This window comes from Symphodus melops (genome assembly GCF_947650265.1).
Source record: "Symphodus melops genome assembly, chromosome: 13".
Taxonomy (NCBI): Eukaryota; Metazoa; Chordata; class Actinopteri; order Labriformes; family Labridae; genus Symphodus; species Symphodus melops.
The window spans coordinates 18,832,870-18,849,407 of NC_136703.1; the positions used below are offsets into that span (position 1 = coordinate 18,832,870).

Here is a 16,538-nt window from a genome sequence, read left to right on the forward strand (position 1 = left end):
ATCTGCACACGTGTTTTTTTTTATGCTAACAGATGTAAAACTGCAAAAGTGCAGGTGACAAAACACCAGCATTTACATTTGCGCACATACTAGATAAATAAATAAATACACAACGCTTACATGCTGTTCGATAGTTCTGTGCACTCTCAAATATAAACCTTTTCTTGTTCTTTCCACTGTCTGCTCTTGTCCTCCTGTGTGTCTTTCTGTTTAACAGATGACAGCAGCCTTGCATCAGCTCAGGCTGTCTTGGCTACCAGACCCATTTGACTTGCCAGTTTGGCCGGAGAATGAACCCCGGGACGAACCAGAGCCAAGGTCAGATTCTCTGAGTGGGAGCGTGTACACAGGGAAGCACTCATCCATTTAGCTCAAGGTGTTGGTGCTAAGAAGACATGCATGCTTAGTGATTGTATATTTACAAAACTTAACATTACACAAACAAAAAAAATCCCCCCTGTGCATTTGCAAATTTGACTTCAGTGCTTGCATGTTAAAGGTATGTGAGAAGGGTGTGCTGAGCCAGCTGCGCTGAAAGGAGCTGGAGGTAAGGAGAGTGTTGTTCGGGACAATTGATACATTGCAAAGAGAGTGGGCTTCCTGTCCGGGTTTTGTGGCCAAGGTGCTAAACGCTTCAGGAAACCAGATCCACTTGCACATCCTCTAAAGAGATAAAGGAACTGGGCGGGAAGGTGGGAGAAACAAGAGGGTGGAAGGAAACAAACGAGAAAAAAAAGACACGCCGATATAACTTAGCTTTTGAACTTTGCTGTATAAGCGTGGAACTTCAGCACAGCTTTATAATTTGGGAAAAAAATCAAACTGTTGGCACTTAAGTTGCATTGATGGCTGTTGACATCATAGTCAGCTTCATTTCTCAGAGAATGCCTTTGTCGTTTGTACTCGTTCTCCTCTCTAATGAGATGGAATGTGGCTAAATTAGAGGCTGAGAGGCAAAGCTTCATTTACAAGACAATCAAATGATCCTTTACAAAACACACTCAATATGCATTAGATATCAGCTTTGTGAATGTAGGATGGCCTCCTTGTGCACTCGGATGGGGAGGGGGTTGTGTTTGGATGTTGCGCTGTAGTGAAAATGCCAAACTGAAATCATCCATCACAGTGCAATAAAAAGGCCTGCAGCACTCTGAGTGGGTGAGAGGAGTGAGATGTTTGTATTGGCCCACTGGGTTCCCTCTGTGAAGAAGGGAATGTGTAAATGAACGTGTAAATGTTAAAAAATGTTCTTTTTATTAGACGAATTGCATCATTAAATCACATTATAAAAACAAAAAATGCACCATTAATTTCCTCCCCAAACAGCCGTAAGTACATGTCTCTCTGTCCCCGTGCCCATCTCTGTGTAAACCCATGGGGCCACATTTCGAGAGCTATTTCACTCTATTATATAGATCAATCAGGTTTGGAAAGATACATGAACATGTTTGAGACTGGATGGCAAAAAAATAAAAAAAAAGAAAAGAAAATGCTCTTCCTAATTTGGAGAATGCTTGTTTCTCTATTTATACAAAGGTCCCAGCAAACAGGTAGTGTCTCTTTTCCACTTTTTGCCCTTCCTCCATCAGGACACAAGAGGTAGCATGAATAATAGATGAGTGAGGTGATGAGATCAATCAGAGGCTATCTGTCTGCGAGATAGGAGTGGACAGAGTAGGGCGTAGATCTGCACTGGACCGGAACAGCAGACCTGTTGTCAGAGAGCGTAGCGGGAGGTGGAGATAAGCGCTTGGTAGGCCGGGGACAGCTCGGCCAGAGAGACCTTGCAGCAAACAAAAAAAAAAAAAAAAAAACATGATAGAGAAGAATGACGAGGATAGGAAACGGCTAGAGGCCCCAAACACACTCTGAAATATCTCATCAGAAACCTGCATCCACACGCATCCCTGCATGCATTGACCCCTGCACCTCTGCATCGCACAGTCTCACATCTGTGACAATGCCACCGCAGCATGACAAATGTAAACAAAAGGTTCACCTATTTATCACTCTAGTGAAGGGGGCGGGGCTAATTATGCAACTGTGAAAATTATGACTTTCTGTTGTTTTGTTTGTCCTCTAAAATATTACAATGCTGAGGATGGAGGTTGTAAAGGGGGGAAAATAGCCTTACAGCTTCTCTTCTTTGAAAGGACATACAAAGGCACAAACACACAAACAAGCTCACAAACACACACACACACACACGCACACAAATACAGCTTGCGTCCCTGCCGCCTGTGTCCCGCCTGTGCTTGCAGGCATGATTAATCCAGTTCAGAGAGGGAAGATTTTGACCCTAAACAGAAAAGTCCTGTTGAGGCTGCAGGAGGCACTGATTTATTTAGGCACTACTCCATCCACATTAATTATTCCCATGCAGGTGCAGGCCCAAATTCCTCTTCTACAAGCTGTAGCCCTAGGATCTGCTAGAAACACATACACACAAATGCAAAGGCACAAATAAATAAAGAAGTAAGCCCATGAAGCCTGCCCCCATTGCCTCGCCAGGATGCTTATAGCGTCTGGGTGGCAGAGAGAACACTTGCCGTCACAGCGGTGAAGGATTGCACACCCGGATTTAGCACAAACGCAAATAACAAACCAATAGCAAACACAAATATATACACACACGTAAACAGTGTGTCCTGAAGCATCCGCTTATCCAACCCAGGGTTCCTCCTTCAAACTTATCTCCTGTTTGCACCCTGCAGTGAATCCTTCACTTAAGCAGCTGTAAGGTTATAGAAGAATTTTAGAAATAAAGTCATGATAAAGAAAATAGAAATGAAGGATTTCAAAAGCATCTGAATCACATGAAAAATTGATTAAAAAAAACTTGAGCTACAGCTACTATTTCCTTCGATAAATGCAAGTTATTTCAATAGTATAGAATGAACAAATCTTAAAATTAGATAGTAAGATGGTTTGCCATCAGTTTGTTAGTTAATAAAAATGTCACATCGTGAATATTTTTTGTCAATATTTCCTAACTAAAGTAACTTCTTCATGTTGTCTTTATCAAACAGTTCAAAACTCACAGATGCTTAAAACATTTTTTAAATAAAAAAACAAAAAAACAATCAGAACCAAATTTAAGTCATTGAAATCACCAAATGTTTGGCAATTCTGCATGAAAAGTCTTGCACATTTACTTGATTTTAAAAATAGTTTAAAGAATGTTGCAGCTCTGATAGTCTGTCATGGTATGAACTGGGATCTGAAGAGTAGTAACGTTTAGTCATAAATAATGGTGCAAAATCACAAACCACACCAGAATGTAAACAAGTCATTTCTCTGCGTGCTCACTTTAACAACCTTCCTTTTCCTCGCATCATAGTTTCCTGGTTTTCTGGTGTGTTGTGAGGTAACTGTCCTCAGGTGACACTCTGCTGTGTGTGTGTGTGTGTGTGTGTGTGTGTGTGTGTGTGTGTGTGTGTGTGTGTGTGTGTGTGTGTGTGTGTGTGTGTGTGTGTGTGTGTGTGTGTGTGTGTGTGTGTGTGTTAAAAGCAGAAGTTCCACCTACTTGCTTTCTAACAGGGCTCGTGGTGTGCGATGTGTCACTGAAAGCTCCAGTCATTATGGCCTACATTAGCACCCTGCCTCGCCCTGATTAGTTCCCCGCTGAGCTGAAATCCACAAAGCCAGTGTACTTGTGTGTGTGTGTGTGTGTGTGTGTGTGTTTGTGTGTGCAGGGCAAGAAGACACAGGGAGTGAAAGAGAGAGGGAGGCAGACCTTTCTCCTCTTTACGATGAACACTGTCTCTTCATCCCAGTGACAGCTTCCTCATTTCTCTAATACAAATGGCTGCCGTTCCTGGTCGGCATGCATCAGGAGCTCGGGATAGGGCACCATCACTGCTTCTCTGTCGCTCTCATTTATTACCCAGTATGTTTGCACTCTTATCTGTGGCCTTGCCCTGCCAGCCTATCCATCAAACACACACAGACACACTTGGGTTGACATACACACACATCTGCCAGCTGACTGTCATCAGCTTGCATTCCTGGACATCATCACTCATGAATACTTAGGTATGGCTTTAAGTTTGCAAAAGAACTCACACGCTTATCTCCATGCCAACATGTGCATTTCTTTGCTCTAAACATGGAATCTCACGTCTTTATTTTTCTGTCACTTTCGCTTTACATCAGCCTTCATGTTTTTTGTTTTTTTTTCTGTCTTCAGGTTCTTTCCCCCAGTACAAATCCCCAAGAGAACTTGTGTTCATAAGAGCATGGTATTGAGAAAATCTTTGTGCTCATCAGTAATAATCAATCTGCATAATTTGATATAATCAATACTTCAACGAATGCCTGGCTGCAGTGGGTACAATCCCTTGGGTGCTCTGTGAGCAGACTGTAACGGTACATGGACAAACAGAGAAGAGTGTTATAAAAGTCATTCTAAAGGTTAACGAAGAACCAGCAACGTTGCTCAATTTGACTGATCCAATGTACCCGACTTTGGCAATACTGTTTTAACTTGGTAAAGAAGTATAAATTAAAGATGACATGAACTTCAGAAGATCTTCTTTTTGTGGCAAAGTACACCACAAAAAAAAACTGCAAGAAACTTATCTCTTCGTGACATATAGGCGGAGAAAATCAGGACCGTACGACTTGACAGCATTTGTAGCAGTTTGAAGAAAAGCAGAGCTTAATGGGAAAATGGGATTTTGTGAGATGAAATCTTCGACAACTTCAAAAATAGAAGTTACTGAAGATTATTAATTGCAAAAAAAAATATGATATCCTTTTAAGATACCTTCAATACTGTTAATTGTGTTTATTAGAACGACTAATGGAAGGCATGTCAAGAATGAGATCATAGAAAAAAATGTTTACCAAAACTTTGTGGACTAACTCTAACCCTCAGCAAAAGATTATATCGTAAACATATGAAACACACCAGGATTGTATATTACATTGATATTTTCATAGACGCAACAAACCACTGAGTTTCCCCCCCCCCCTCACACACACACACACACACACACACACGCACACACACATCTCATGTTTGGGGGCCAGCTGCCAGAAAATGAAGGATCTCCCTCCCAATTCACTTGTTATTGTGCTGTCTGGCTGACAAGTATACCTATAGAGTGAGTATTTATTTCCGGAATGTTTTGTTCCGTTTTCCTGCAATGATGAATGTTTCTTTTATAAATCCATCGCCGGGCCTTTTAAACCATAAACAATATTTCTCCAGCCCAGATTCCTTGTGCAGCAGTCTTGGGGAACCTTGAGATTTCCAGGCTCTGATTTAATGGCTCGTAATTCTTGAAAGGCAATCCTTCTTCACCGTGCGACGTTCAGATGCACCATCCTTCCGGCGGCCCACCGTGCTCGGCCTCTGCTCCCCTCTAGATCCATAGGCCAGTCCGAACGCCAGTTAAAACCACTCAGCTGGAAACAGCACCATGCCCCCTGTGTCACTGGCACTGGATTATCTTCTATGGGCTGACAGGACAGCACACCCCATTACTGCTTTTTATTATTTTGAGTAAAGCTACGGAGAACCAGGTTTGCTCTTGTGTTTGTTCCAGGTTTACCACAGCAGGCGTAGACGATGCAAGTTTCTGCGGATATGTTGGAGGTGAATAATTGTAATTCAAGTTCTCCTTCACTACATTAGGGAACTTTGTTTTACCTGCTCTTGTGTGTGCTTCAAAAGCAAAACATGGTTCGAATCTGGAACAACAAAGTACAGATGTCGTGAAAAAAGGAAGAAAAGGAAGTTGCTAAAAAGATTAAGTTTGGAGATAAAAACAGGTTCAGCACAGTTAACATTATACATGAACATTTAACTTGAAAATAACATTGACTGTATCTTTCAGTATGCAAATAGAAAAGGTTACGAGCGTATGGATCACTGAATCATTGGCAGTACAAGACGGTGAGCTTTTTGTTGAACAAAGTTACTGTGATAGAGCTGGTCAAGGCTAACAACAAATTAAGAACATCAAAAACATTTTTCTGTCTCAAACATATTTCTACCTGTTGCCTCTTTGGCAGGTAACTTATAAATCAACTTTTATTCAACCACCCGTGAGCGTGTCATACAGTGACGCAGCACAGAGAGGAGATTTAAACCTTATTTGAGAACGGCCAATAAACAGACCTGAGTGAGTCAACGAAGTACAAGGAAGAAATAACAAGTTAAAAAAGCAATCATTCGGCTGGTATCTCTAATTGTGTTGCTTCCTCTTCTCATGTATAATCCCTGGTTCCTCGCTTGCCTTCATTAACAATGGATGAATTAATTAGAAACCTTCATAGGATTTCTGCACAGTGAACCCAGGAGATAAAACACATCCTATCCCTCAGACCTGCTCCTTTCCTTCTTTTCTTTTTCCCCCCCTGCTCTCTCCTCCCTCTGCTCTTAATTGTATTGTTTGCTTGTTGTGTCGATAGCAGGATTAATTTCACTATAGATCAGGATTATTGACCTTCTCGTCAATGTTATTTCATTTCTGTACGGTGCTAATTATGGGGAACAGGGCAAAGCAAATTGCACTGTAACTTGTCTCACTTGCTTTCCAATAAAGCAGAAAGAAAACAACATTAATTCCCTTTTAGCTGCACTGCGTGGCAAAGTAAATTCAGGCACTATCTAACCTTTCATCTATTGCATATAGAAGTGACACGGTTAGCGGCTGCACAACATGATTGGTCGGCTTTTTAGTTAAAGGACAGTTTACTATTCTGACCCATTCCCCTCCACTGAATGCCATTCTTGTTAAAACTGGCCGCTCTTTTCTTGGTTCTCTCACCTCATTTGAGGGAGGGGGAGGACATAGTTCATAAACAATTAACCGGCTGGATAAGTGATACACTCGAGCGCTAACAGACCTGAAAAACATTGTGTTATAAATTCTGGTAATTGAGTGGAAGGAGGTTAGCATCAGGCCATTGCGACTCAGCTGGCATCAACTGAAAGCAGTTGCTGGAAGGTGAAGCACTCTAGCATTAGCATCATCTAGTGAATGAAGAGGAAACTGCTTTTGCTGGAAAAGATCGAAGACAGCTATATATATATATGTACAGTATATATGTCTCTAAAGAAAATCACAACCAATGTACAATGAGGTCATCTACTGCCTTTGTGTCCCTTTTGTGATTGTTTCCAAAAGGTCTACCCCAGTGCAGCGAGCCCTAAGATCCTTTTATCCCACCTCTTCTCCCGATCTCGACCCCTCCCTTCTCCCACAGTCCTCTAATGAACTTAAAGGTCAGAGCACTAATAAAACTATTAGCAGAAATGAATCTCTCAGATGTGTTAATGCACTTTTAATTCCTGTTAGCAAATTTCATCCCCCAGCAGTTTGCTGCCCGCTAATGAGAAATAAAACGCCCCGCTCTGGGGAAGGGGGATGGGGGGGGAACGGGTCGATGCTCCGGCTACTCCTCAGCAGACTCTATACCCACACACACACACGCACACACACACACACACACACACACACACACACACAAGTCATATACACTAACATTGCACCTTACACACAGCCTGGATGTGCTGGATGTTATTCACGGACCGAGGCCTGTTTTCAGCCCTGTGATTCTGCAGGGTTAATTAAAGAGCACATCTCCATCTGTTCTCATTCAGCCTCAGCTCAGTGTCTTCCAATCAAGCACACAAGACACCCACCAATACAAAGACACACACACACACACACACACACACACACAGAAAGGATCCCACTCTTCCCTCGGTCGCTCTCTGTCATCAGCGGAAGGACAAAAAAGTCTTGACAGTAAGGTGTTCACAGGGACACATAAACATGACTTAAGGACATGAGCTGGCCTCTCACCCAGCTTGTCTCGTGACCTGACTAATGAGGTACAGACGGGGCTCGACCCTGATGTCTCGCAGCCACCAGAGAATATCAAGCCATTGTGAGCAAGACGTCCACCCTGTTTGTGTAAATGTGTCTGTCAGCCTGCCGTCACGTGTGATCCTTCAGGGAAGTCAAGGTTCAAAAAGTGTCCCGGCCCAACTTTTCCACTTACAACGTGCACATGCTTGTGGAAAAAGAACACATTCAACTCCTTAACTCAATAATTAATGATGTATTGATGTTCTTTGACCTGCAGGTGGTGGATTAAGAAGAGTAGCAGTGCAAGTAGAGGTGCACCAATTGTGAAATCAGAGTTGATACCGAATATTGAAATAATTGAGCTGATTACTTCTGTGTATTTTCTGTGTCTGTTTTTCATTAACTTTGAGATTTGATGTATTTAGTTGGTAGAGGTCACTCAGCATGAAATGTCACAGCAAAAAAAAAAAAAAAAAAAAACATTTTGCTGATCTTTCTTAAAGACGACAAGACCACACTACACTATAAACATTTTCTTTCTTGGTTGACCATAAAAACAAGTCAATGTTTTCCCAACAGGTTATTTCTTCTGCCCAATAAAAAAACCCATTTTCTGTATTAGCAGTAATGCAGTTGTGACCAGATAGACTTCGGCTACTGACATTGGAGAATTCTGCATTCTGTCAAACAGACCGGTATGGACCAATAGCGACGTTTAACTCATGCATCAGTTCAATCCCTAAGTCTTAGTTAAGTAGTCTAATGGCCAGCATGTAAAAAAAATAAGCCATACTTTTTTTTTTTTTTTTTTTTAAATGATTGATGTAATATAAGGGAATCACAAATGCTTATTACAAAATCACAAAATTATTTAAAATGTTCAAACTTTGTTGATTGTTTTCAAGACTTAAACTTAAAGATCAGGAAGATTAATCAGGAATTAATTTGTAAGTCGTAGCAGCACAGGACTTCATATAAACATTGAACGTTATATGAAAAAGGATTAACGATAGATTTTATGATCAATTCATAATCAATGAAATGTTTATTTAAATAACCCTAACCCTTAAAAGCGAGTGCAAAGCGTATTACTTTGCCTAACTTAACTAACAGAAGGAAGTCCTCTCATTTCTATGTTTTCATATTATTCATCAAGAAAATGGTGCAATCATTTCATCAGGCATTCAACAAAAACAAGAAATTGGGAAATGATGACCTTGCCTTTGGAAAAGTTGACATCTCATTGTCACCAGTTTGAATAATTGGACTATCTTATAGACTTAAGACACTGAATATTTGTCTTCAAAACTCTTTAATGTGACAGTTACTGCTCCAAAGTGAACAGTGAGAAAAAGGTTTTGTACGAGACACTGTGAATAATCCTGTATGAGTAATAAATAAGGTCGTTGTGATTTAAATTGCATGAATAAAACAATAAAATAGTTAATTGTGTCATTATGCTACTGTATCACACAATTGCGCTACACGTTTAGCCTGTAGAGATGAAATTTTCATCGTAAAATAACATCTTCTTTTGTCCTGGGCTGAAAAAAATAAAAGGCAAAGGAAGAACCGGAGGGGAGGGCCAGAGACGTTATATTACCAACCTAAGCCTTTTAATCAATAAAGAGATAAAAGATATTTTAATCAAAGACATATTTCCTCGTTTGTCTAATGCTTCTGCCGCCACCGTGCACATAATCTTTAAATGCTGAAAAGGATGCATAATGCTCTCCCAGAGAGCTACTCATCCATATAAAGACAAAACCAGAGCAGTCAGCAGAAACACACACCAGCCCGGCCCAGTGCACAGACACTCCATAGACGCCAAATTACATTAGGATGGGCATATTAAGGGGAAATTGCATCCTGTAAACTAGAATATTATTTCTACACACAAACACAGAGCTTGCGTACACACGCACACAAACCATTTTTCAACATCGTATTCCCCAGCTCCTTTGCTCAGTATTCAGTAACAGATCCATACAAGCATTGTTTTGTGCATGAACACACACACAAGCACAATTCATAAACACAAAGCATGGTGCTATTAGTGTGTGGGCTGTTTGTCGGACATGCAGGCATCCGCTCGCCGTGGCTAAAGCGTTCCAATGAGATTACAGGGGTAACCGGAGCTCGAGCAGGCCCACTGAACTGAGCTCACGCCGGGGTAACAAGTCCAGAGGTGGTGGGTGGGCTGGATCATGTTCCAAGAGCTAATGGGTCAAATACCTACTACCATTTAATTGAGTGATAGAGTGTGCACATTTAGCTGTGTGCGTGCTGTGTAAACGAGTGTGATTTTTTTTTTTCTATTTGAATAATTCACTTTTACATTCCAGCATATGAAACATTTCTTTTTTGTGCTAATAAAAAATAATTTGTGTGAATGTAGGTGGTGTGTGTGTGTGTGTGTGTGTGTACGGTTGATCATGGCTTTTACTCTACACGTGTCTGCTAAGCACCAGGAAGCAAACAGCAGCTCCAGTAATGGTGATTCATGCTTTCTGTGAGCCCCCCTGACAGGCAGGGTTCGATCCCCTGCTCAGTGCGCTGTAGCGGCAGGCAAGGAAGCCAAAGCAGGCAGAGAACCACGGACATCATCATAACTGTTGAGGGAGTGTAGGGCGGCTGACATATTGATCGACCGTCAGTTAGGAGATTTGATAGGTTGACCTCGGACTCTTGACTTAAAACAGTGAAAAGAGGAGGGCAAGTCGAGTAGTCGAGAAAACAATTGGAGGTAAAAGAGTCAAGGGTGACAGAGAGATAGCTCTGACTGAGGCATTATACAGTACACAGGTTTATTTAGGTTAAAAATGTAAGATCTCCATTATTGATCTGGCTGTTATTTTTCTAATTCATCAGTTTAAATTGGAGAACAAAAATTGTAGAGATTATCTACCTATTTCCAAAAGCCTGATTTTCAGTCTTTAGAATACTTGTTTTGTCTAACCAACGATCAATTACAAGAGATTCAGTTGAATGATAGAAAAGGCACAACATTCTAAAACTATGGGAGTCCATAAACAACTTTGTTTTCTCCATAATTTGTGAAATACATTTGACATGAACTGACTTCATTTTATTTATCTATTTAAGTCTTAACTTGATGTGTGATCCTGGCTTACTTTATTACCTCAAAAAGAGTTCCACTCAAATCTTTGTCAAATCTCATGAACATACAAGGTATTAATATTAAGCAAGAAAAGAGATCAAATATAACCAAACATATCTTCTTCCCTGCCCCCATACCAACAGTCCTCCAGCCCTGCGACTCATCAGACCATCGGGCTAAGCTTCACCCCTCGCCTCCTTTGGGCCCTTTGGGGCTCTCGGGCCAGGAAGGAGCAGAGAAGGTACAAGCTCACACTAACGATGGAGGAAACTGTGTCCAGTCGGCTGGAGCCTGAGATGCAGCAGAAGACCCCGCACCATTGTTCTGCCAACATGCTGACAGCCGGTGATTTAGGACCGGAGCTGCCCAGAAGCGCTAAGGGAGGGACAGGAGCGAGGGAGGTCAGAAAGAGGCTCCACAGGCACCCTTCAACAATCGAACCCAAATCCCTCCATCCATGAGATGGCAGAATGAATCATGGCTGACCCAGCACGAGGCCTGAACCTGGCCTCTACCTACCACCCCATACCTCTTCTATCCACCCCCTCCTCTTACTGGACAAACATGACAAATCTGGTGTTTATTTACTTAAAAAGACCTGGAGAAAGAGCAAAAGGGGGGGCAGATAAAAAACAGTGTAAAATCAATACAGAGTTAGTAGTTCCTGCCCTACTGCTGCTCTTTCCTGTCTGTGCGGCTGCAGAAACCTGAGCTTGGGTCTAATAAGGACCCCAGGTGGGAAAGGGACGCAGGTGGCTACAGCAGGCTCCATAACTGGAGGGATTTGGAGAACAAAAAAAGGCCAGTAGAGAAAGGAGTTGGTAAAGCAAAATGCATTCAAAACGAGCTTCGGTTTACAGATTATCAATGAATACAAAGGCAGTACCAAAAAAGTAAAATTTGACAAAAATGACCTTATCCAATCACCTCATTCGGGAGATTCATTAAACTTGCTGAAGGAGATTCAACTAACTTTGGGGTATCTGATGATGACTTAATTCCGTCGAAAACACAAGCGCTACTTTTTCTATTATGCTGACGTAAATGTAATGCATTGAGGTGAGGGGTTGTAGTGCACAGCTCGCACCAGCAAGGGTCAGGTCCTATGTAGACCTGGCCTTGATATCACTGGTCTTGATATCAGAACAGCTTTACTTACTGAGCCGGGAATGGTGGAAAACACAACAGCCAAACTCTTAACTGTGGGTGATGTATGTGCCTAGTCAGAGATATGCAAGATAAAACTGTTGTCCAGGTTTGAGTCCAGAGAGCAGAGCATTGAATCTGCAGAGCCTCTACTCTCGCCATATGACAGGGACAAAACAGATAAGGCTCATTCTCAGGGGAGTAGGAGGGTGGCCATCAAGCTAACCCCCTAAAAAGAAATAGCAGCAGTAAGCTGTCAAGGTTTTGTCACATCCTACATCAAGTCCGCCTCCCGGTCCGTCCCATCGCTGGCAAACCATGCACGCAGTTGTGGCCAAGGATGAAAGTGCTGGAAAATGGGAGTCATTGTAAACCATTTTCTGCCCTGAAGCCCCCACCGCTACCGCCATCCCCTCCATCTCCACCCCTCTTCTTCCAAACTCCTCTTGAAGACAAATGGGTCCGGGGCAATGACAGAGTAGCTGGTCCACAAATCACCGGCGGCCGGTCTGCTCGTCCACTGCTTCCTCCTCCCCCGCTGCCTCCCCCCCTGCACCCAACCTCGCCCCCTCCTCGTCCCCAGCCCCTCCATTAGTCATGTGCACGCGGGCAGCAGCCAGCAGCCGTAATTAGACAAGGACAAATCGCCAGCGATGGACACGGACGGGTCCGGCCGCTAAATAAGGCCCTGTTTCCATACCGACTAGTGGGCGGCAAATAGGGCCAAGCAGAGGACCTGGGTGTGCGTCGGGACTCGGTACTGTCCAATACACCCTGCAATCCTCTTGTCCTGGCCTGGCCTGGCAATCCCATTTATTATCCAAAAGGCCCATGGCTTGAACCCTCAACTCAAAGATACACCTTATCAACACACCCCTCAACCCCTTCCCCAGGAGGGATCCGGTTTTCAGGTCGACACTTGTCTTAATCGGCTAAAGATCTTCCTCACACTATAGTTTGTAAATGAAGAGATTTGTGACCTTTTTTTTAAGGCTCCGATAAACATAGATCTAAATGTCATGAATAATTAACTTTTTTACTTCGGTCAACGTGCTGAAAGTGTAAAATTGAAGATAGCAAGTTTTTTTTTATACATAATATATGAACAGCCATCCATCTTCAAAGACAGGGGCATAAGAGAAACCTCATACAACCCTTCATCACGTTCCTGTCAATGAAACACAACTACGTCACTTGTTTTTTGTTTTTTTTGTGGAGTTCAAACCAACTCTAAACAAATTAAGTAAGCAAGCAAATCCAGAGCAATAAAGAGGTTTCAGGGTACATTAGGTGTAACGTTAGAAGGGTGGAATTAGCAAAAATGAGAACCGATAGAATCAGATTACACACGGACGAAGAAAAAGGCAGTCAACAAAATATAAATTACAGCCATTTGAGGGTAGAGCAAACTGAATCCACAGAGGAGTATCAGTAACAATTGCTTTGGCCAGGTCAGAGCTGCAGCACACTCCCTGGGCAGAAGGGGGGTCGGAAAAAAAAAAAAAAAAAACTGACCGCCCCACACACAAACAGGCACAAACAGACGCACACAAACAGCATGCTCCACCAGAGCAAACCTTATTGATCTGCCTCCTAATTTCCTAATTAGTTTTTTATTGGATTTCATAATCGCCATCAGGACATATCAAAAGAAACTCAAAACCCCAGCAAGATTTTTCTGCCCTACTCAACATAATTTTTTTCAACTGTGAAAAGGAAGCCATGTTTTCAATTCCAAGTCCCCAGATGTGAGCGCAACCCTTTTTTTTTTTTTCTTTAACTTTTCCAGCAGAACTCCTTGGACAGCAAACACTGCACAAAAACATCATTTCTCCCATGTGCACTGCAGTAACTGATGTTTAGCATTGCACATTTTCTGCATGATCTGCTGCTATTTGTCACACTTCTGCTCCCTCCCCAGTCGCCTCTCACTTGTAGAACTTGTTTAACATACTGAGGCAGGAGGTGAAGAAAAGTGTGGAGATAAAAGAGAAAAACTAACACAGAAACTAGTGGGTGCTAAAGTGCTTCCAGTCACTTCTCGTAAGTCTTCCTGAGCCACCAGTTACCTCTGTGTCCTGAATAAAAAGTATCCAGATCTTTTGTCATCCCCTGACACTGCCTCTGAACTACACTGACCAGTTGGCATTTCTGCTCAACACAGGAAGCATCCTTTTACAGCCTGTGAATAGCATAGCTGCTCACAGATCAGCATGCTGAAAGATTAAACGTCCGGCAACAAACAGAACTTTCCAATAGCTACAGCAGCTGGCCAGCAGTTATTACACACTTGTATGCGATGTTGAAATATATACCGAGTACAAAAGGTAGACGTGGTCTACAAGGATTTCAAAAACAAAGAGCCTCCAACGTTTTTTCACACAAGGGGGCAGTTGTGCCGCAGACCTCTGTTTATGAAGAATCGAGTGCATACAAAAAAACAACAGAAGATACTGTATCTTCAAATAACTGGAAGGATTGTCACTTTGAACAACAGGCCTCAACAATTAGATCCATGTCTATCTACACAGTACTTCTATACAAAGAACATTAGTGAGACACTTATACTAAAACCTTCCTCTTCCATGCCTTGCTATACTCATTTGATGCAGACTGCCAGATGTTTATCAGCCTCAACTGAATTCCCCGTTTTTTCTTTTGTTTATGGCCCATTTTGAGACGAAACCTCTGGCGCGATGAGACGAACACAGCAGCTTTAAATGGGAGAGAATGAAGATAAAGAGGGGAGCAGAGTGTGGGATGTTGCAGCATTTGCATCGATATTGACAGCAGAGAAACAGTAAGAGTTGATGAGGCAAAGCTAAAAACTTCAATTAAAAGTAATCTTGAAATTCACGTCCCCTATACTGACGAATTGAAAACATGTCTACTACTACACATTACACTTTTTTTTTTTTTTCAAAGGGTACAACATTTGGAAAGTCAAACATCTGGCTGATGCTCTGAAGGGAAATCAAAATAAGGTTGAAACTAAAGCACGACTTCAGGTAACAGCTCAGCCTGCAAACTGCTTGGTAAACTGCACTGACATGCTAAATGTCGTGTGAAAATGAAAGCTTCTAATGTCATTGTTTTCATATTTTTCTGCAACTGCTGCTGATGTTAGAGCGCTGCCCTGCACTCTTCGTTAAGGATGATCATTACGCTGCACGGACGTGATCGTGGAATGAAAATGTCCTTCTCAGATCACAGTGAATTACAACCTTTTCCAAACCTAGCAGTAAAATGTGGACGCTGCAACAATTCAGGTGCTGTTGTTATACAGGATGAGGACTATTTACAAGACTGTGAAGGTGACATGATTTTAAATACCGTCAGCAATATTAGGTGTGTTTTAAGATTATGCTAATAAGTTGATAAGTTTATAATTCCTTTGAAGAAAGAAGTTTTTTTTTATACTCTGCCAAGTCAAAATGCTGTAAAGAAATAGTGAGTACAACATTTTACCTGAAAGTGTTTGTAAATGCACATATATTATCTAATATGCCTACTTTGAAGACTGTTTAAAGATTACAGGCACATAAATAAAGTCCTGAAGGTGTAACTCTTAATGTGATCAATAAAGAATTTAAGCTAAAGCAGTTACAGAGAAGATAGGACGTTTTGCCCCGGCTAACTTTAACAAAAAAAAAAAAAAATTCAGTAGAATACTAATAATATCTTTAAACTGAAGTGTGTGGGACACATTGACTACATTTTCTTAATTTCATCCAACACTTTTAAGTTCTCTCATCCAACACACTCTCGTCACAGTTCAGGTTAGTCCCGCTCAACGTGCCTCTAAGTGGCCCTACCAATTCAATCACACAAACCCATGTTCACACTGAGGTGTGAAAAGGAGGGCAGAGCTGAGCTTAAATCCCAGTGAAGATGTTTTTGGCCTTGATCACTGTGCCCATCGATCCCTGGCTGATTCCCACTCAGGTACGTCTTATTTTATTAGTGGCTTCGGCCTTCTGCCGCCCCATTCCGCTGTGATCAATACCAGCATGGGGATAGCCCATATTTTTCTCACTTTTAGTGCCTTAACGCTGTTTAACCGTGTCACCTGATAAACGACAGGCCCTCCCCAAACACTGATTTCCTATTGATTTCTCCCTCATTCCGCCATCCCTCCCTTCGTCACTCTCCCATTGTTTTTATCTCCAGTTATCGCCTCTCTCCTCCCTCTATACCTTCACTCCCATCAACTTAAGTAGAGGATGGACCTGCCAGCTACCTTAAAACCATTCAACCACAGACACCCATTCTGTTAGGAGTCAGCTCAGGTCAGGCTATAGGGGGCTTGGATCACCTCTGTGAATGGTAGTGAATTACCATTCCAAAAAAAACAAAAAACAATTTCACCTTGTTAGCAATAGCTTGTAAGGTATACATCATTTCTAAACTCTGGAGGTTTGTGCTGAAAGGTAGGTTTGTGTTTG

General features: G+C 42.0%; 1 long non-coding RNA gene across 14 annotated transcripts in view; it reads right to left on the reverse strand.

Moving 5' to 3' along the window:
* The window catches only part of LOC306833616, a 191,044-nt gene that overhangs the window by 169,188 nt on the left and 5,318 nt on the right, over nucleotides 1-16,538 (reverse strand). The window lies entirely within an intron of this gene.